This window comes from Talpa occidentalis, unplaced genomic scaffold (assembly GCF_014898055.3).
Source record: "Talpa occidentalis isolate TD23 unplaced genomic scaffold, MPIMG_talOcc4v2.1 talOcc4.5, whole genome shotgun sequence".
Taxonomy (NCBI): Eukaryota; Metazoa; Chordata; class Mammalia; order Eulipotyphla; family Talpidae; genus Talpa; species Talpa occidentalis.
In genome coordinates this window covers 42,016,419-42,037,113 of record NW_023604861.1, presented here as the reverse complement: position 1 = coordinate 42,037,113, position 20,695 = coordinate 42,016,419, and the positions used below count along the sequence as shown (strand labels likewise).

Genomic DNA, 20,695 nt, shown 5'->3' with positions numbered 1-20,695 from the left:
TGGAGCTAGAAGGGATCATGCTCAGCGAAATAAGCCAGAAAGAAAAAGAAAAATACCAGATGGTCTCACTCATAGCAGGAATTTAGAAAACCTAAATAAGAGACCAGGAAAAAGACTAATTATAATAAAGTAAAAATCAAAATCAACAAGCAGCTATAAACCAGAGACACACTATGGGGGGGGGGAAGGGGAGAGGAATTAGGGTCAAAATAAGGGGGGGAATTGTTTGGGGACTATAACCAAGATGAAAATGCATACATTGTGCAAAAATGAAAAATGACGTAAAAAATAAATAAAATTAAAAAAATAATAATAAGAGAAAGAAAGAAGACAGAAAGAAAGAGAGAGAGAGAGAGTGAAAGAAAGAGAGAGAGAAAGAAAGAAAGAGAGAGAAAGAGAGAGAGAAAGAAAGAGGGAGAGAAGGGAGGTCCTGTAGTCTAAACTTTTTCTGCTGCTTCCCCCTCCTCTGTGGAAATTAATGATGCCTTTACTCATCCTTCCCTCCTTTCTGTCTCAGAGGAAGCTTTGTCCTTGATTCTGTCCAGAGCCAATCCATCTCTTGGTGGTCTGGATCCTTGATTTATCACTCATCTCATCTCTCTCTTTTGTCACAGGCACTTCTCTAATCTACGTACATGCTGAATTTCCACCATCCTTTTTATTGGCCACTTCCAACATGCTGCCTGTCATTGCTCTTGATCAGACCTGGGTCTCCTGTCCCTGCAAAATGGTTGCTGCCCTCCCCTTATCTTCTCCTTGATTCTGACAAGTCCTTCTTCTTCAAGTCACAATCTCCCCCAGAATGTCAACTCTTCCCTACTCTGGGACTGGTGACTGGGAGTCCATGGCTTTGCTAGTCTCAGGTGTGACCTTTCTCCCTTGAGAGTCTGCATATGTTTCATTCCAACAGCTAAGACCTGCTGCCTGAGGGCACATCTCTTACTCCAGTCAGAGTATGGTGGAAGGAAAACAAGGACTTCGAACTTCCACAAACCTGGGTTTAAATTCTGCGTCCTAGCAGTCATATGGCCCTATGTGTCTCATCTTTGGGCTGTATGGTGCAAAGCTGTTCCATAGCTCAACAGAGATCATGGATAGAAGTCACAAAAAAGGCATCTAGAAAATGGAACTCTTGTTAGAGCTAACTGCCTCAGAATTCAGAAAACAGACACCAACACCTGCCACCAGTCTGACCTCCATCCCATCTGTCCAACCAGATCCCTTCCAGGAACTTCGGCAGCACAGTTCTGCTCCCTCACTGCCTCCTCTCCCACAGGATTAGGGGGAGGGTTTTATGCTTTCCGCATTTCCACACTACCCCCCTCCATTCATCATTCTGACTTAAGTTGAATACCCTAGTAGGGTGTGTTCCCACAGTTTCTGTTTGCCCTAGTAAGAGGACCACCACACCCTCAGCTCCATGATACATAGTATTTCAAACCCTGGTCCTAGGTTGTGACTTGTCCACTCATTCCTCAGGACCTGAGCTCCTCTCTCTGAGGTCAAAGTCCAGTCTACCAGACCCTAAGCCTCTTTCTTCTCTCTCTCTGCAGCCTGTCATCCTGCAGACTAGCTCTTGAAATCTCTCCTCTATGACTGATTGCCTTCAAATTCCATTCTGTCTCTGCTTTTTCTCCAACCTGCTAACCTGAGAGCCCTTGTCCTCTTATACTATTTTCTTGCTTAGGTAATCTCATGCACTTTAACAACTTTAGCCATTATTTATATGCTGATAACTTCCAAATCTCTGTAACAAACAGGAGTCTAGGTCTTCCTGCCTCCAGAACCATGTTTCTAACTGCTTACCACACAGGTATCCAGAGGTACAAACTGTACACATCCAACAATTTCCTGTTCCCTTCCTCCAGGATTCCCTAACTCTGTGAGTGGAACCATTGTCCACCCAACTATACTCAAAGCAGGAAACTCAGTTACCACCCACCGACCCTGCCTTCCCCGGTTCCTCCCAATTCCCATTCCTTCCATCTGCCACATCTTCCACAGATGTTATGTCTTTCTCACCTTTTCACTCTGCTTAATTCAAAATCACAATATTTTTATCCAACCAATTTCAGTAACCTCTAAGGAACCTGCTAGATTTCCTCAACCCCAGGCCAGAGATGCCTCTTTAAAATAGATAATTTACATTGCCACCTTGCTTAAATGTCTGCGACAAGTCTTTTCTCAGGCTGTTTCTTATGCCTCACAATCAGGTTCCAATTTTTCCTTTAATGCTTGTCCCTTGCCAAAAGCACCCTGGACCCAGGCTGAGTGGATATGGCCTCTATTTAGTTTGCAATTTCAGTTCATCAACTGATCATTTTCACTCACAACTCCTGTCCTATGCCAAACAGCCCAGTTATGCTTGAGTGGTTTAGCATACGTAGGTGATTCAATCACAGAAATTTTCTTTTGGTGGGTATTTTTAGGCATCAAGTGGCATAAACATTCTTCACATTAATCATGGAGTTTATAAATTTCAGAGGAAACCTATAACTATGTGATGGCATCTGTGAAACGTTTGAAAGAATCATGGCATAATGACATTAGCAGAGTGACTTTCCATAACTTTTTCCAGTTAACACTGAACTCAAGGGAAGGAAATAGCACAAATAGCTTACAGCATTAAGTATAGAAATACACATATTTTGTTCTATAATACATTATATTTTTCTCTATCTGGCAGTCACTTTTATAAGAAAGCCTTTGTTAAGTTGATACAACTAATTTCTAATTCTAGATATCAAAAAGCTAATGGTAAATTGGGGAGTGACTCAAAAGTATGGGAATTTCAGGGGTCAGACTGACTTGAAGACCACATTTGGTACAGATAATATAAGTTTACAACAATAATTTGGGCTGAGAATGTTTTTCTGCCCTCCGTTGGCTCTTGCTTACATTCTATGCAGCCGTGTCTTCTCTTTTAGCTAAAGATTGTCATCAGCGCTTCCTGATTTATACTCTAAACTGCGAGGCATTAGAAATTTGGTGACTTCGGGTTTCTTTGTCATTATGTATAAATGTGTAAAGCATATTCATATACCAGAGTCTGCAAAATATAATCATTGTTGAAATGAGAGGTCATTCTATTTTTAATCACTTTCACTTTAATTGCAAATTGTTAGTGCAGGAATCTCCACAAAAGGGTTATGCAAGCATGCCCAAATTGCTTGAAATATTTTCCACTCCTCTGACTTCCCATGGGAAAAGCCACTAGGTTGCATTTGTGGCATCTCAGTTTGTTCAAGCAGCCTAATTGGGATTTAGAAGCTTTAAACTTTACCGGTTTACAGACGAACATCCAGGATTGGAACTCCTGTCTTCATTTATTCTCCAGAATCTGAAAATGTGTAAATCGACCATATAAAATACAGCCCAAATGACAGCAGCTAATATTCAACTTTTGTTTGTTCAATATCCCACTTTTACATTTATTCTTTAAAATGATTTTTTTTTTTTTTTAAGATTTGAACTATTTGCCAGGAATTTCATCAGAAAACTAAGTGCACTGTTATGTTCTTTTAAAAAATAGAGGTTTGCCTCTCTTGTGGGAGAAATACACTCTTGAGCACAGGTAACTTTCCTGCCTCTTGGGCAGAAGTACCTAATCACTCTGCCCCATCTGTCAGAGCCACCTAATTACAAACATGGGCCCTTTCGCAATGTAGTGTACTAATGGCAAACAATTAATTAAGGCTCAGAGGAAAATAGTTGTTTAAAGGTATATGCTCTACTCCAGAAGTAAAACTCTCTGACCTTGCTTTGATTTTCTCTTGTGCTTTCTCACATATCCCATCCATGTACCCATGCAAATTTCATTTGTCCTAGTTTTGAATTTCTGCTGTCTAACATTCAGTGTAATTTAAACTAGTCAGGGAAAAAAGCCAAATTAAGCAATTTGCTGTTTGCCTCTCAAACTTTAGTATGCATAGAAATCACTGGGATCCTGTCTGATTCTGTAGGTCTGAAGTAGAGTCTGAGAAGTGGCATTTCTAGCAAACTTCCACATACGATGCTGCTGGTCCCGGCTCACAATTGGAGTGGAAATATCTTGCTATTGGTTGCTCTTCTGATGAGAATTTAGACTTCATCTTTTCAGACTTCTGGTGCAAATTTGTCTCTGTCTTACTTGCTTGATACAACAGAAACATCCCAGATTTATCTTGCCTACTCCACTTCTCAAATCTGCTTTTCTCCTTGGCCTTGTTGCTATTCCCTCTAGAACCCTTAAGGAAGCAGCGCCAAGGACTCTGATGGATCACATAAGGAATACATTCAAGCTGTGGTCGTTTCTGTCAGTTTTAGAAACAAAAAGCACACATCTTCTCTTTCATTTAAAATTGAGTTGTTATGCACAGTTTTGCATTAAGCAGGTATGGAATATGTCAGAAACTTCCTGTGGGTCTTAAGCTTATGTGCCTCAGTTTCTTTCTCAGTAAAAACAACAAGGCTGAATCTGATGATCTCTAAGGCCCCTTTCTGCTCTAATCTGTTACTATGAGAGTCATTTAATCATCTGGACAAATTGTTCCTGGCTTAAACCAATGAGTAGGTTGCCTTTAGGAAGGTAGTTCTATTAATAGCTTTATTAATGCTAAACCCTGTTGAACTCATCAGGTCCGATTCCCACCTCTGATTTCAAGAGTATATTGCTCAACCCAGATGAATAGTGCAATGACACTGCATCTTCATTAGTTATACCTTCCTATCCTTATGGCTGGACTTGGAATATTTGGGTCTGGGCTATTTTGGGGGAAGGGAAACAGTCATGAGGGCTGGTCAGGTTGCCAAGACCACAGGGCTTGGCTGGACTAGAAAAGAATTTACCCAAAACACACAAAATCAGCCTAACCCCAAACAGGAAGTAGGAAGTGAATCTAAGAAGTGAAGCCAGAGATGAGAGCTGGAGTGCTGCCAAGGAAGTGAGGTGGAACCACAGTCAAGAAAGTAAGACGTGATTAGAAACTAGGAGATTTGGAAGCAGGCTAGGACTCAGAATTTGACAGAATGTGGAGTGAATGCTTCTGGATGGAGATTGTGAACACTGAGGGGGAGGGACTGATTTTTGAATTGTTAGATGAAAGGAGCTACTCAGAAATGGCCAGAGAGCTTTATGAGGGGGGAATCATTACTTGTTTTTTGCTCTCTAACAAGTGCCTGAGATGGAAATAACAGTAAGAGAGATGTAAAAAAGAAAGAAATGAATGAATGAGCAAATCTATTTTTAGATAACATAATGTATCCATTCTTTCCATTTCCTTTGCTACCATGCAAGAGAATATCCTCATTTTTGCTCAAGCAAACAAAAGGGACTCCCCAATGCTCCAACTTCTCCCAATTTCAATTTATATTATAGATTGCAGAAGAATTAGTTCTCCTGTTTGTGCCTTGGGTTATTTGTTTTTTGAAATTTTTTTTGCCTTAGTTATTTGAATTATGCTATTCCATTATAGTAAGCCCTTTGAAGTCAAAGGTAGTATTCTACCAAATTTTATATGTCTGATACAGCTAGCACTTAAAAAATAGTGGTAGAAGTGGATCACCCATATTCACATGTTCAGTCATTATAAGGATTCAATATCCTGACCATTTGAAGTTATATCCTTCTTTCTATTTTATTCTTTAATAATCAGATACCTAGGTGTTACACTTGACCAAAATGTTCTTATAAAACCCACCCCATTAAAATTTTCACATTATTATTTTAGGGTTATATTGGTGTTTTTTAAGTTAAGAAAGGCTTTTATAATGAAGTGATTCCTCACTTGGAAAAAAACTAGCAGATCCCATGAGAGATAGGGAATGGCCTACAAATCCGCCCTAAACATTTATGCACAATCTTCTGTGTTTCAAGAGGGTTAGGAATCCCCTGCGGCCCTGGACAGACCCATAAAGTTGATGAAAGTAAAGCCTGAAACATCTGCTTTAAAAGAATAAAGGTTTTCTGCAGCTAAAAGTGTCTCCTGTTTTCCACCCCACACACTTACCCCAGCCCTGCCATCAGCATTTAGAAATGTGGAGGACCAGCTCATCCATAAGCATCTTGAGACCAAAATCAGAAAACATGGAGGAGGCTGGGTACAGTATATTTTGTGCTTTTTACCTGGGGATTATGAAAAAAAAAAAATTGACCAATGTGACCATGATGGGAGAGTCTGGGAGAACAGGCAGGTGCTTTTGAAATTGCCAGCTGATGAAAGCAAGTGCACAGAATTATCTCCACCCCACCTCTGGCCCTTGGGAACCTCTAACTGCCCTTGGAGGAGATGTAGATGACAAGAGCTGATTCTGAGCCTGAGGAGCCCCCACCTTTTTTTTTTTTTTTTTTAAGATTTCCTCCCCAGTGCCTTCAGCTTCAAAATAGTATTGTGTGTGGACTTGATGTACAGGAAAGGCTGCTAGGAAAAGGGGAATTAGGTCCTCAATATTAAAAAAAAAAATGAAGCTAACATGTCAAATGTTGATTTTAGTTTAATTTCCCAACAGCTTTATCCCAGAAGCAAGGACTTCCAAGTTACTGTTTCAGTAAAAGATATTTCAATATCCTTTGCAATTTTGAAATAAGCAATTTTCTCTGATGCAAGTTCTCATGACATGATGAAAGAGAACAGAAAAAAATCTGTTGAGATCTCAGAATTCACTCACCCTTTCACACTTTTTTTTGTGTGTGTGTGTAGAACTAGGGGGTAGGCCAGAGGTGTAGGGGCTGAAAGGATTCACCAGAGACAATGTGGGGAGCAGAACAGATTTACTGAAGTCAGATTACTGAAGCAGGCAGATTTACTGAACTATACTATTAAGGGGAGCAGCGGTTGAGACAGGAGAGATATGGTATACTTAGGAGAGCACTCCTATGTGGGTTAGCTCCCTGGCATGATATTGAACTCAGGCCATAGCAGTGATGGTCCTGAGACTTAACCCCTAGACCACCAGGGAGGTCCTCACACTCTTTCTTTTCACTCTTTTTGCTGGATAATCTGCCATCTTAAAGTGATAGTTCTACTGGGATCTATTTGATATTTGAAACAAAATCCTCAGTCTCTTTATAGGATGGAAGTAACTTTCCCTGAGCCCTATCAGTTCAGCTCAGTATCTGATTTCTCAACACAGTGAGAGACAGATAATTTGATGAGCAGCATTTTGATACATAAAAAGCATGGTCATTGATTACCAGTGATATAGTTTATAGATATTATCAATTTTTTCTTGCATCACCAGAATAAGTATAATTATAGGGCAGGAGTAGTATGTATTCCACTTAATTAGCTTTGAAGAAATGATTCGCCTGCAGGAGGCTTCACATTCAGATTTCTCAAAATGAGAGAGAAGCAATTGGCAACCAGAGTGACAGATATTAAGAGGTGGACATAAGGTGAACACCCTGCTGATGGGAGGAATCTGGATTTAAAATTAATTGGAGCATCATTTGACAGTAGTGTATAAAGAGTGGCTGTACATACAAAATAGCAGCTTCCTACTAGTCTATTCCTATTTGTTGTTGTTCATTAATTAGTACTATTAATTATAATCTCATACAAATAAATGCTATGATTCATACCATTCTTAAGCAAAGAAATTTAGTTTTGTACAAAAAAGGAGGGATGGTTCATCTTATGACTTGTCTCAGGTTGCTATGGATAGAAAAAAAACCATAAAATTTCCATTTTTCAAATTGAAGGCCCTTTAGCAGTAAGCAAAACACACACACAAAATGCCATCAAATTAATGCTACCATATTGTTCTCTTCGGCAATGAAAGATGAGATATGGTATACTTAGGAATTGAAGCAAATATATTTAGCTTTTTGGCAAACTTTTTGCTACTTAACTGCATGGGTTTAGACAGGCACTTTGCATGTCTAGGTCCCAGTTCCCCATTTGTAAAAGGTGAGGATTGTAATTGCAGGACTCAGCACTTCTTAAACACTTAACTATTCAAGGACTGTTCCTGGCATCTTCTTGTGTTATATTTAATCCCTGAAGCAACTTTCCAAAGTAGTTGTTATTATCTCCACATTACAGAGGAAAGAGTTGAGGCTTGGGGCAGAAAATTAATTTGCTAGGAGTGACATAAGAAACAAGGGATGGATCTGCAGCTGGAATCCTCCTTGAAGGGATCCAACCACTTTGTCCCTAAGGTGCTTGTTTGCTGGGACCACTGTAGTAAAGTCTCAGAGACTGGGGCTAGAACAACAGTATTTGGTTGTATCACAGGTCTGGAAACCAGAAGTTTGAGATCAAGGTGTAGACAGGGTTGATTTCTTCTGCAGCTATGAAGGAGCCACTTCCATGCCTCTCTCCTGGCAAAGGCGGTTTCTGTCAATCTTTGGTGTTCCTTGGCTTGTAGCAGAATAATTCTGGTCTTCTCCTGGCTTATATGCATGTCTGAGTCTGAATTCCTCCCCCCTTTTCAGTATAGTCATATTGGATTAAGCACTCAGTCTTCTCCAGTGTGACCTCATCTTAACAAATTTAATTTGCAATAACCATATTTCCAAATAAGTTTGTATTCAGGGGTACTTAAAATTAGGACATCAACATATGAATTTGGGGGAGGGGTGTGGTGCAGTTCAACCCATAATAGTGCTTGTAAACTTTATAAGGCTCCAAGATATAAATACGCATGCTTATTAATAATAGGATATAAGCAATAGCTCCCAATGTCACTGTATGTCAGTGTATGAGCTGTGTGTGTGTACTTAGTGTTACACCTTCAGAAGCCTGAGAAAAACCATATTTAGCTGGGATGACCAGGGAATGCTGTAATGATATTTGTGCCAAGTATGAAAAAAATGGCATAGACTCTGGTGTCATAGAGAGGAGGAGGAGCGTTCATTCTGTGTGGAAGAGCATGCCTTTGTGAGAAATTGTGAGATGTACAAAGAGTAGGTGTATTGTCTCTCTCAGCAAGGAGCTTACAGTCCTGCTCCAGAGACACAAATCAACCTCAAGAAAAGTTAGCTATCAAGGGAAAAGTTTAAGCATGGTCTTTATTAATACCTATGCGGTTAGCTGTGTAATATAGCAAACTGCAGTCGCAGAAATCATGGTGGCTCCAGCTTTGAGGAATGTTCATGGGTGAATGGTGACATGAACTGGGCTTTTATAAAAGATGGGATTTGGAGAGGAGAAGAGTAGGCACAGGGGTTCCCAGGCAACAAGTCTCTGTACACAGAGGTAGTAACCGGAAACCACAGGACATGCTCTTAGGACTAAATCACCAGGTTCGTGCAGGGGAATGTGTCAGGCTAAGAATGGAAAAGCTGCCCATACTGTTTTCCAGAATCCTGCACCAAAGATACTGTCTAGAAAGCAGTTACCAAAGTATATGGTCAAAACTTGTGTTCTGTAGGACAGAGGGTCCTTTAAAAAAAAAAAGAAAGTATGGGTTTAATAAGTGTAGCAAATAGTGGAATAATTAACAGTAAGATTTCCATCAGGTCCTGGCAGGAAACTGATAGCACACCCAAAGTGAGTAATTTTGCGAAAGTTTAGTAAATGGCTGGGCAGGGTTTGAGGAATCCATAAAGGAAAGGACAGTGACCCAGAGCTGGTACCAGCAAGGAGCCATTAACTATCCCTGGGCCTGAAGAATGAGGGAAAGAAATGTTACAGTATCTGGAGAGGGATACCTCTAGGATCTGTCCTTGAATTTGGGTTACAGTCAGCCCATGATGACATGTGGGGCAAAGCCAGGGAAATAAATATACCCACAGCACTTGTCCCACCCCTGATCTCCTGTTTGCTCTCAATGTTCAGACCCAGCTGAGGTCGAAGGCAAGGGAACGTCCATTAATCCGCAGCATCAAGTCTGCCCCTGGGTAGGGATGATGTACAGAGGACATGGAGGTATAAACAGAAGGCTTCTGGTGCTGTTAAACTATTACTTCTCAGGAGGACGTCTTAGAGTATTTCATATTTTAATGTGCTAATGAACCTACAAAGGAGGCTGTGAAAGGCAGTATCCCTAAACTAACTCTACCACAAAATTTATTTTTTGAAGGATCTCTAGGACCAGTGATCAAAAGAAAGCAAATTGGGGAGCTTTGATCTGTGGGATGGAATATAAGCATCTTATGTCAATCAAACTTCTTTCAAATAAAAGAGTTAGAAACCAATCTCAAGCTAGTTTAAACAGAAATCAATTGGGTTTGCACATAATTTGGTGAGTCATGAGGTGGTCTTTGATTAAGGCACAGGTGGACTCAGGAACTCTAATGATGGTCAAAGTGTTATCTGTCTGTCTGTCTGTCTCATGCATGCTGCTCTCACCACAAGGACAGTCCCCCGACTGATGCCCCACATCATTCCAGCTCATTTCACCTCAGCAAAATTAGTGAAGAAGGTACTTCTCTCTCCCTTCATCCATATACAAACCTTGTGATAATTTTGAGTGTTCCTCCCTGCATAAAATATCCATCTCTAAACAATTCCTCTGATCAGATGTTGAGGTCCCTTGATCGAAACTACTCAACCCTTTGAAGGTGGATAGGGTGACTGACTCCATTTTCTCAACCTCACCAAGACAGTATTATCCCAAAGGGTAGGAAGGATTACTCAGAGAAATAAGAAAGAGGGTCATGAAAAATCTTGTAAACTTAGTGCAAACTGAAATTATAGCTACCATTATCGACCATATTTCTTTACAGGGATTTCATGACTTCATCTAAATTTGGCCTCAAACAATGATTACAAAACCCACTGTCCACCTATATGAACTCCCTGCTCTAGCCAGATTGATTACTTAGTGTTCCTTGAACACATCAGAAGGTCCCATATTTGTTCCACAGGTCCTCTTTTAATTTGAATTGTGCTGCATCCAAATCAAGCCCAAACCTACAATGAAGTCTCTCTGCTGTGTTCCCCTTCCCTCATCACAGACAACAGTTCTTGTATTCCCTCCTCTTAACTTTAATTGCATAAAATGTCAGCATCAACCATTTGATCTTTATGACACACTGCCTTTTTGGGGTGTGTGTGTCTGTGTGTGTGTGTATCCTCTTTCCCTATACATATACCTAGATTGTGAACTCCTTAAGCTCTGTGACATAATCTTCATAACTTCATACCCTTTTTCCTTTTTACTTACCTTGCTTGGCAAACTATAGATGTTAACCAGATATACTTTGGTTTCTATTTCAAAATCTCAAGTTTAGTATCCCAACTTTCTTGCTTGCCTGCATTTTCATTGATCCTTTTTGTCTTCTGTGCCAACTTGTGGAGTAACATTGAAAAATATCCTTACCTTAGTCATGTCCCAACTTTCTGTCAAGTGGTTTAGCAATGCTGATATCATGGAAAAGAATAACTCATTAATCCATTTATTCATTCATTTACTCACTCAACACTTACCCGATATTGAATACCTACAATTGATGTTGTAGAGCATTTAAGAAGAAATAAAAAATACATGTGTCCTAAGGATATTCAAATCCCTGTTAGGAATATAAAATAAGAATAAATTTTCTAAAAGACAAAGTAGACTACTGTGTTAAAACATTTTACAAATCCCTTATAGAAGGGAATTTGGTAACATCTAACAAAAGTACATATAGATTTACTGCTGAACCCAGTAATGCAGCCTCTAGAAATCTACCTGAAAATGGACCTCCATCTCTGTGAAACAACATATATATGAGATTTTTTTTCATTGTGGCAATTTTTTAATAGAAAAAATTAGAAACAACCTTAATGTACATCCTTAAAAAGACTGGTTGAATAAATTATGCAACAGCCACATAATTAAATACTATTTAACCCTTAAAATTAAGTCCAAGGAAGATTGCTATGGATTAAGTAGAGTGATTTCCAATATATATATTGTTAGAGGGGAAAAAAACAAGGTACAAAAGTACATATAATGTGCTGACTTTATGTGCCTTTAAAAGGAAGAAAACATTTAAATATATATTATATTTGTTCTTTTCTGCATGATGAAACATAAAGAACCAGAAATTAGCAAAAATGGCTACTATTAGGAGATGGGGAAACAGATAGAGAGGATCAGTATGGGAGCATGGATTCTAAAGCTTTTAACTTTTGAACCACATAAATTACATATTCAAAAATAAAACTAAATTTAAAAAAATGAAATAAACTAAGCATTCAAATTGAATGCAAAACATAAGCAAACAAACATAACTGTATGTCAAATTGACAATCTAAACACACAGCAAAAGAAATAATTCAGGTAGGTTTGATCAGTACTCTGACTACACAGTTAATGAGAAATATTCTAAGGTCAACATGAAGCATGGAAATCTTAAATTTCAGCAATTTTTGGCAACTATGTTGTTACTCTGAAACTATTTTTTGTGTGTATATGCAGAACAAAACAAGTGAATAATTACACTGATATTAGGAAGCAAGAAATTCACACTATGGAAGAAGTAAGGTATTTACTTTGCTTTAAAAAACCATCAAAACAAACATCAAAAATAACATCAAAAATCTAAATTAGAAGAGACAAAAAGTATTAAAAAATACATTTTGGGGAAAACTGAGAAATGATGATTCCCCGAAAGAAAATCCAGATACCATTCCGAAAAGAAAAGCAGATGGTATGTGCCAGACAAAAGTAACAGTTTTCCAGTATAAAGAACATTAAAAAGGGCCTCCCCTGGTGGCACAGCAGTTGAGCGCTGGGCCAGAAGCAAGGGTCCCACATGACGCACAGACCTCTCCTGCCGCATCCACTGCTCCCCTCAGCAGTGTATTTTGTCAGTCTGCCTGTTCTCTTCCCCACTCTGACTCTGGTGAGTTCTCTCTCCCTCCCGTGCTTCTGACTGTACCCAGTGCTTGTATAGATGAATAAATAAATCTTTTTTTTTAAAAAAAAAGACCATTAAAAAATTAAACAGAAACATTAAGGAAAATCAAAAGCTATAGCATTCAATTATGTTAATACTTAAAGTAAGAGTTATAATCCGAAGAGTTATTATTTCCAAAACCCTGGTCATTTATTCCATGACTTATGATATAAAATAATGGTCACTCTTCCATTACTTCCCTTAAACAATTGCAATACAAGGAGGAAATCACTCCATTGGATCTGACTTTAACTCTCATTCTCTCAAATAATAATTTGGAGGAGCAGTTCACAGCACCTGTACCTGAAGCCAAGAACCACCCCCTCATGCCATGCAGTAAACCTGACAAATAAATGGAACAAAAATCTCAATCATTTTATTTATGGGATCTGTCTGTTGGTAGGCAATCACTGAGGACATCCCAGACCCAGTACAGGGTGTAATTAAAGTGCAGTATTTTGTTACTGATTGGAATGGGTTGTTAAATAATATATTGTTTTCAAATAAACTCTTTCATGATTCCATTTTCCCTCTGAACACTGAAAAATAGCAGTTTCTATTCTACGCATGTACAAATCATTATTTCCAATTTCAGTGTTTTGTCATGTGGAATATTTATTGCAATCTACTATAAATCATGGAGCTTGTAAATACTGTCACAAGAAAACAGATTTATAAACTACCATTATCACAAAGATTCCTGGAGTATTCTGTGTAGGGAACCCATCACATCAGACGCTTAGGAAAGTTATGTGTATGATTTACAGCCCTGGCAAGTGGAGCTTTAGAGGTTTTCATATGCGATTGAAGTATCCATCCATTACTGCTGTTACCCAGGAAGTGCACAGATGGTGCTGTGTGCACCGTGGTGATGAGTTTGGGAACCCAAAGCAATCTCCTGTTGCTTGTTTAGGCCAGTGTGTGGGATTGTGACAGTATAGAAGAACAGGATACAGCCAAATTTGAGGTCTGAACCTCTCAATCAGCATGGGTCCATGTTATTGAAAGGAGTTAGCAGTGCAGTGTCTTCAAGATTTGCAACTGACCTGCATTCTAAGGAGAACGTGCATAGTGACTCCACCTAGGTCAGTCTAGATCTTTCCCACAGGGATCTAGGCTTTCACCTCTAGGGATCTGTTTCCTCCCTGGGAAACAGGTTTGGGCAGCAGGAGAATGCCCGAAGCCTTGGGGAGAAACCTTACTTCTCCTGTTTTATCCTTCATAACCTATCACCATCTACAACATAACGCATCACCATCTACAACAAACTGTACATTCCTCCTTCTTTCAGAATGCTATTAAAGTAACATATGTAAATCTAATCTTTAAAGTTTATCTTATGTAAAGTCTCCAAGAAGTGCTTACTATTTAAAGAAGGCGAGTGGCAAGTTCTGGAAACGTGTGAATAAGATTTATTCTGCTAACGTGCATCTTATTTCACCTAATTTTAAATATCGGAGGTTGGAGCACACAACTGCCTTTTTTCACTTATTTTTCAAAATCAGAAACTAGCTTATTCTTTTCCAAGGTGGCAAGTTGTTGATCAGAAGATCCGAGTCACCCCAACCAGTGAGCCAAGCTTTCTCTATGCTGCTCTCTGTTACCAGGTTATCTTCTCCACTGCATCTGGGTAAGTATCCCCAGCTTCCTTATCTGACTCTCTTTACTACACAGTGACTGAACAACCTCCAAATGCCAATTTGGGAGGAGTTGAGGGAGTGAAAATGGGGCTTTGTATCTGTGATTCATTTCCGTTAGCCTTACAGAGATGATGGATGACACTGAATAACACATTCAATTTTTGCGGCTTGATATTTGTTAACTACATAGCCAGACCCCTTTGGCTCTCACTGAAGGGGAAACTTCAGCTATTAACTGAGATTAAGTGACTCATTTTGAGGTCAAACTGTAAGTCAGGGATAGAATGAGAATTAGAACCACAGCTCCAAAGAGCTACAAAAACAAAGACTTGAGGAGGGGAAAAAGGATATACTTTAGGAAAATTATTCTTTCTCTTTCTGGCTACAAGACAGACAACCCTGACTGTGGATTATTCTCAGGGATTAATAATTCATTTGAAACCTCAATAATGAGTTCGTGCACACAGCCTGCCTCCTCATGTGACAATTCTATGCTCTGCTCTGGAAGAAAATTGAAGCAAATTTAAATGCTTCACTGATCTTTGCCCACTCTAATGTCTGCAGTGCTAATGTCGTTCAACTTAATTCGCCAAGAGTTTATTTATCATATATTGTGTACCAAGCATTGTGTTAATCCTTTAAAATGAACATTGAGAATTTTAATAAGCCAATCCCTGCCCACAAGAAACGAGGTCTACTGCTCTATTCATTTATAATATTTGAGCCATTTTCTTTTTTGACCAGTATAATTTACAAGAACACAAATTAGACATTGACTTAAAAGTACCAAGAATACAGTGTTCTTAAAGACGCAATCCGTTATTTTTCATTCAGACAGATGAATTGGCAAATGCCAATACACACACATACACACATACACACACACACACACACACACACACACACACACTGCCCTTCAGTTATAGACGTGGAAAGCATATTTTAAATCCTTCAGTGAAATATTTTGGCAGGCATTTTCATCCAGATATTATTAACAACAAAACTAAAACAATCCGCACATCAATTCTGACTCTCAGGGAGGTCCTTGATGGAAATGTTAGCGTCTGGAGCTTCAAGTGCTTTTGTCCAACCAAATTTCATTTCCCAATCAGTCATAATCTTTTAAGTAGCTTTTGTGTTTGGGGGTAAATAAAGCAGCATAGGCATTTCCTTGTCCAACCACTTTTTGCATTTTCAATTACTGTGACATTTTTTGGAGGTTATGGCTGAACCATGCTGATCATGATTTAACATGAAAATACCCTCAATAGTAAAAAACCTGTTGGGGGTGGAGGTAATCACACAAGGGGCTTCCCGACCTGGTCCCACCAGCCTTGGAGTCCCACTTTATTTCTGTTCATTTTCTTCTTAATAGACTTTTCCTTTTATCTATTTCTCTAAACAAATTTGCCTCTTTTTGCTTGCTTGTCTGAGCGCCAGCAAAGTTCTTGCTGCGACTTTGTGAGACACCAAACTGTGGTGGTCTAGTGGCAAGGACTCAGTGCTGCCACCACAGCCTGGGATCAATTCCTGGTTGGGGAACTAAACCTGAAATTAGAGTAACGATGTGACAGCCATTGTGCTGCTTTTGATTCAAGCTTTCCTAAAGTGGATGCTGAAGTTGAGAGGAATTTTGTCATGAAATTGGCAAAGATGCAATGTGATATGCATGAAGAAAAGTTTTTCATCTGTTTATACTACAACAGAACACAACTGAAATGGATTTGGTCTATGGCACAGATCTTACACTAGACAGGTTTCCAATTCCTAGACATAAGAATGTTGTCAATAAATACATATATAGGGCCTTCCTGGTAATGCAGGGGATAAAGTCTCAGTGCTATCAAGCTATTGCCAGCCACGCAGCATCAGTTCAATCCCAAGCAAGGGAGCTAACCCACATGGCACAGCAGACTTCTCCTGTCTCACCTGCTGCTCCTCTCAGCAGTGTATTTAAGTAGATTCCATCTGTTCTGCTCCACACTCTGTCTCTAGTGAATCCTCTCACCCCATGCACCTCTGGCCTACACTCCAGTTCTTGTATGCATAAATAAATCTTCAAAAAGTAAATAAATGCACATATATAAAATATGGCCAGGTAAGTGCTGAAGATTGCCAGATTGATGACTAGTGTATTATGAGAAGACCATCTAATCAAATCAAATAAATACATGAGAAAGAAAAGATAAGAAGAAGAAACCACCTAAGGTTTCTCATTGTGATGACTAAAACATGTGAACTATGTATTTAACTAAAAATCATTGTCATACCAAAAAAAATCACACAAAGTATACAACCAATTGGAAATTGGAAAGAGCATCATCTGTGTAAGCCATTCATTCAACAAATGTCTAATGGGTACTCTGCTAAAGCTTGCACACCTAGACCAATGACTCAGTCTCTTGAGTCTCAGCTTTCCTCATCTGTGAAATGAGTATAGAGTTACTGACCTCAAGGGTGGTGGTGGTGGAGATTAAGGATAGCAGCTATGTGAAAGTTCCCTGTTCAGGCCCCATACAGGAGAGGTGCTTGGTATGCGTGGCTTTCTATCACTGCTATGGATGAAAGCATATGCATATCAACGATATGTATTTTTCTCTTTTTTTTTTTTCAAGTTGTTTCCACCTCTATTCTTCACCTTTGACAGATATGACCTTAGAAAGTTGTTTAGAGAGAACACAGAACCCATTGCTTGGGAACACCTCTATATTCTGTCACTTCACGGTCTACTCTTGTCCTTACTTATGTGGTCTGAGACCATCACAAGAGATTTATTGGGAGACCTCTCTGCAAGGGATAGGGATGGAGAGGCTTCAGACCTTTGTGCCAATCAGATATTTTCAAACTAAGAGTGGAGAGGAAACAGGGTTTGATAGCAAGAGCCCTGATTGCAGTACAGCCCTAAGAAAGTCTGTATTATAGAAATCCCACAGGGCATGTCCCATACTCAGTCGTTGGGTGGGAGCAGCCCAGGAAGAGCATGGCTGGTGTGAGCACTGCAGCGGATTGAAGGCGAGGAGCAAAATCTGTTTACCAAGTAAGGTCCTTGCAACAGAATTTTTAATGAGAGGGCTGCACAGTACATTTCCATGATTGCCACAAAGCACGAATCTAGATTTTTAGTCCTAACCCATATTTGAACTTTAGTCTTACACCCATTGCTTGCTTCCTGGATCTATCCCAGGCCCATAGAACATCAAACTCAGTGTACCCAACCCTGAACTTATTTATGGGCCTCACCCCTTAAAGTTTCTATTCTCTATATTCTCTACCTTAGTCTGAGGCACTACCTTCTATTTATCATCAAACATCAACTTCCGCTTACGTCCACACAAATAATCGGTAACCAAGTTCTGTGGATTTTATGTCCTAAATTTCTGTTAAACTAGTTAGTCAGGGGGCCTCCCCTGGTGGTGCTGCGGTTGAGCGCTGGGCTGCAAAGAAGCTGTGCACAGCCTCTGCAGCACCAGTTTGATCCCCGGCTGCCGGTGAGGGTCCCACATGGCGTGCAGATCTCTCCTGCCAGGTCCGCTGCTCCCCTCAGCAGTGTATTTTGACAGTCTGCCTGTTCTGTACCCCACTCTGGCTCTGGTGAATCCTCTCATCCTCCCGCACTTCTGACTGTACCTAGTGCTTGTATAAATAAATATATAAATTTTTTAAAAAAAGCAAACTAGTTGGTCATCTCCTCTTTGATGGCCTTTGTTCAGACCCTCATCATTTCACTCTAAGTGCTTTATATCTGGTCTCCTCATCTCTGTTCTCTTTCCACTCCCCCACCCCAAAACTGATCCCATGATAGAAGACTCACAGTTTGATACAATGAAGCGTAGAGGTGAGCCCTGAGTGCTACAAGAATTGAGAGAGGGGACTGCTAGCCCCTGTTGGCGGTGTAAGGAAAGCTTCCCGAGGAAGGCACCTGAAAAATCACAAAATAGGTGACTTGCCATTGTTTGAGTAGATAATTACTCAGCCATGATTGTTTATAGACAAGAAAGGTTTAGTCACAAGAAAGTTTCATGCTGCTATTAAAACAGTGAGTTGCTAAAGGTAAATAAGGAAGGTGCTTCAATTTCCCTGAAATTTGAGGACCTGGAGGTTTGGGTTTTCTGTCTTTTAAGCACAGTCAACATTGACACATATCTGTTGGACAGCTTTCAAGTTCAGCCACAGACTTTGCTGTGGTGCTCCCTGACCTCACCTCACACTTCCCATCTCCTTTTAACTTGAGAGGCAAACTCATTCTCACCTGTCTTCAGGGAGGATTGTTTATTGTCTCTTCCAAGAGAAACATGAGAAGGCCAACAGTGTGGGCCTCTTTGCAGGCACAATGAATTCTTGATGGGTCTGAGAAACAACAGGCTATGTTGGTTTTCAAGGATATCAAAGAACTTTAGAAAATCACCCAAGTTTTGAGTATTTTGACTTTAATTTGAGGACACATCGATAGAGAGATGTAATATACTTGGGAGGATACTAGATATTTTGCTGAGTGAATTGACTTGTGAAAGTTTAATCAGTTAACTTACCCTTCCCCTGTCCCAACCCATCCAGGGCAGAGAAATGAACATCATCCTTCTTTCAGAAGACGTTTGTTCTGAGTTCCCTGAGACAAAATAATAGAAGCTGTGATAGTTCAGATAAACTGATATGTGTGGAAAAGTTATAAGCTGTAAATAATACCAAATATCAGCCTTATAATTTTGATACCTAACGTAATTTTCTCCAGAGAATTTTATTTTCATTAAAAAAATCTTATAAATACACTTTATAGTGGTGTTTATTTTCTAGAGGAAATGATCCCATTATCTTCCTGTTTGACTGTAGGAAGAGAGGAGAGGCAGCAGGAGAAAGACAACGGAAAGAAAAGGTCATGGATATTGATTTGATTGTTCAGGCAGATGATTAACTGCTTCTGCAGAGGTAGCCCCAAGGGCCATGACAGCCTTGCTCAATTTAAGACTTTCCCAAGTTTCCGTCTTTATTATTGAAATCTGATCTTTGTTTCACTAGGCGCATACATCAGTAGCTTGATAACTTTATTTTGTTGACAGTCATTTTTCTTCCATTTTCAAGACTAGAAAAGCAGGCAATAGCTCTTATGGCACCATGGTGCGTCTCCATGCTGATGTCTTTGCATGGCAGAGTGGAAAGGAACTAGAAGATGTCCACAGAGGTGGACATCTAGAAGTGCTAGAAGATGTCCACAGAGGTCAGACTGGGAACTCACGTGTTTTGGAACAGAGGCCTGACTGCTGGCTGTTGTGGCCTTTCATTCTGTTTCAAGATACTAGATCAATCCCAGTACAAAGGGGCATTTTCCTGATAGGACATATTATTAATTTTCTATAATCCAGGTAGCCAAGACAGCCTGGGCTATGAGGATCAGCTGTGAAATGTGCATCACCTACATCACTAATAATAAAACTGTACCGTTTACTAGTAGTAATCATTATTACTAAATGAATGTAAGCAGGTTAGTGGTTATCCTTAAAATGACGTCTCTCTGTCAGGTTGATTCCAGTGAATTTTTCTGGGGGAAGAAAGTAAGACAGGAGATGGCTGTTAGTGGGTCACGGAGAACAGGAAACCTCTCTACAGCAACTTCAGTATTTCGTGCTTGAGAGCTTCTTTTCTGTTGGGTATCAAGGTGAGGATAAGGTTGAAAACCAATGGCCAAGATCAATCTCTCAGGGGCATCTGTGGGCTTCTAAGTTGGTGCACTGCCTACTGACGTGTGGCATCTTTCTTCTCCCCTTGCAGTCTGACTACAAGTACTAACACAACATAATGTTCAGTCAGCTCTTACACTTCAGATGAGAGCTCCTTTCACATAGCTGTCGCAGGTCAGGCTACTGCCTCAAAGTGGGTGAGGCAGCACTGCCCTCAGGGCTCCAAATATCCAAGGAAAAGGGAGAAATAGAATTTTAATCCCCTCTCTGGGTCTCCCTGGCAGTGCAAGGGGTTAAGCCCAGCACTGTGAAGCTATCCACAGCCATTGCTGCATGAATTGGCTAGCTGGCTGCCAGCCAGGGAGCTACCCACATGGTGCAGCAGACCTCTCCTGTTTCGTCCGCTGCTCCCCTCAGCAGTGTATTTTGTCAGTCTGCCTGTTCTGCTCCCCACTCTGTCTCTGGTGAATTGTCTTACCCCGCCCCCTGCACCTCTAGCCTGTTCCCCAGTTCTTGTATGCATAAATAATTTTTTTTTTTTTTTAAAGAATTAATCCCCTCCCTGGCTGTCCCAG

At 40.0% G+C, this 20,695-nt stretch overlaps 2 long non-coding RNA genes across 2 annotated transcripts in view; one reads left to right on the top strand and one right to left on the bottom strand.

The window, feature by feature from the left end:
- LOC129146898 (uncharacterized) overlaps nucleotides 1–14,433 on the top strand; it is a 184,196-nt gene extending 169,763 nt beyond the window's left edge. Inside the window, exon 5 of the long non-coding RNA XR_008554258.1 lies at nucleotides 14,337–14,433. This is a non-coding gene — a long non-coding RNA (uncharacterized LOC129146898). The remainder of the gene's footprint in view (nucleotides 1–14,336) is intronic.
- The window catches only part of LOC129146899 (uncharacterized), a 56,207-nt gene continuing 41,582 nt past the window's right edge, over nucleotides 6,071–20,695 (bottom strand). Inside the window, exons 3-5 of the long non-coding RNA XR_008554259.1 lie at nucleotides 18,978–19,054; nucleotides 18,260–18,367; nucleotides 6,071–6,103 (exon numbers count right to left, since the gene is read on the bottom strand). This is a non-coding gene — a long non-coding RNA (uncharacterized LOC129146899). The remainder of the gene's footprint in view (nucleotides 6,104–18,259; nucleotides 18,368–18,977; nucleotides 19,055–20,695) is intronic.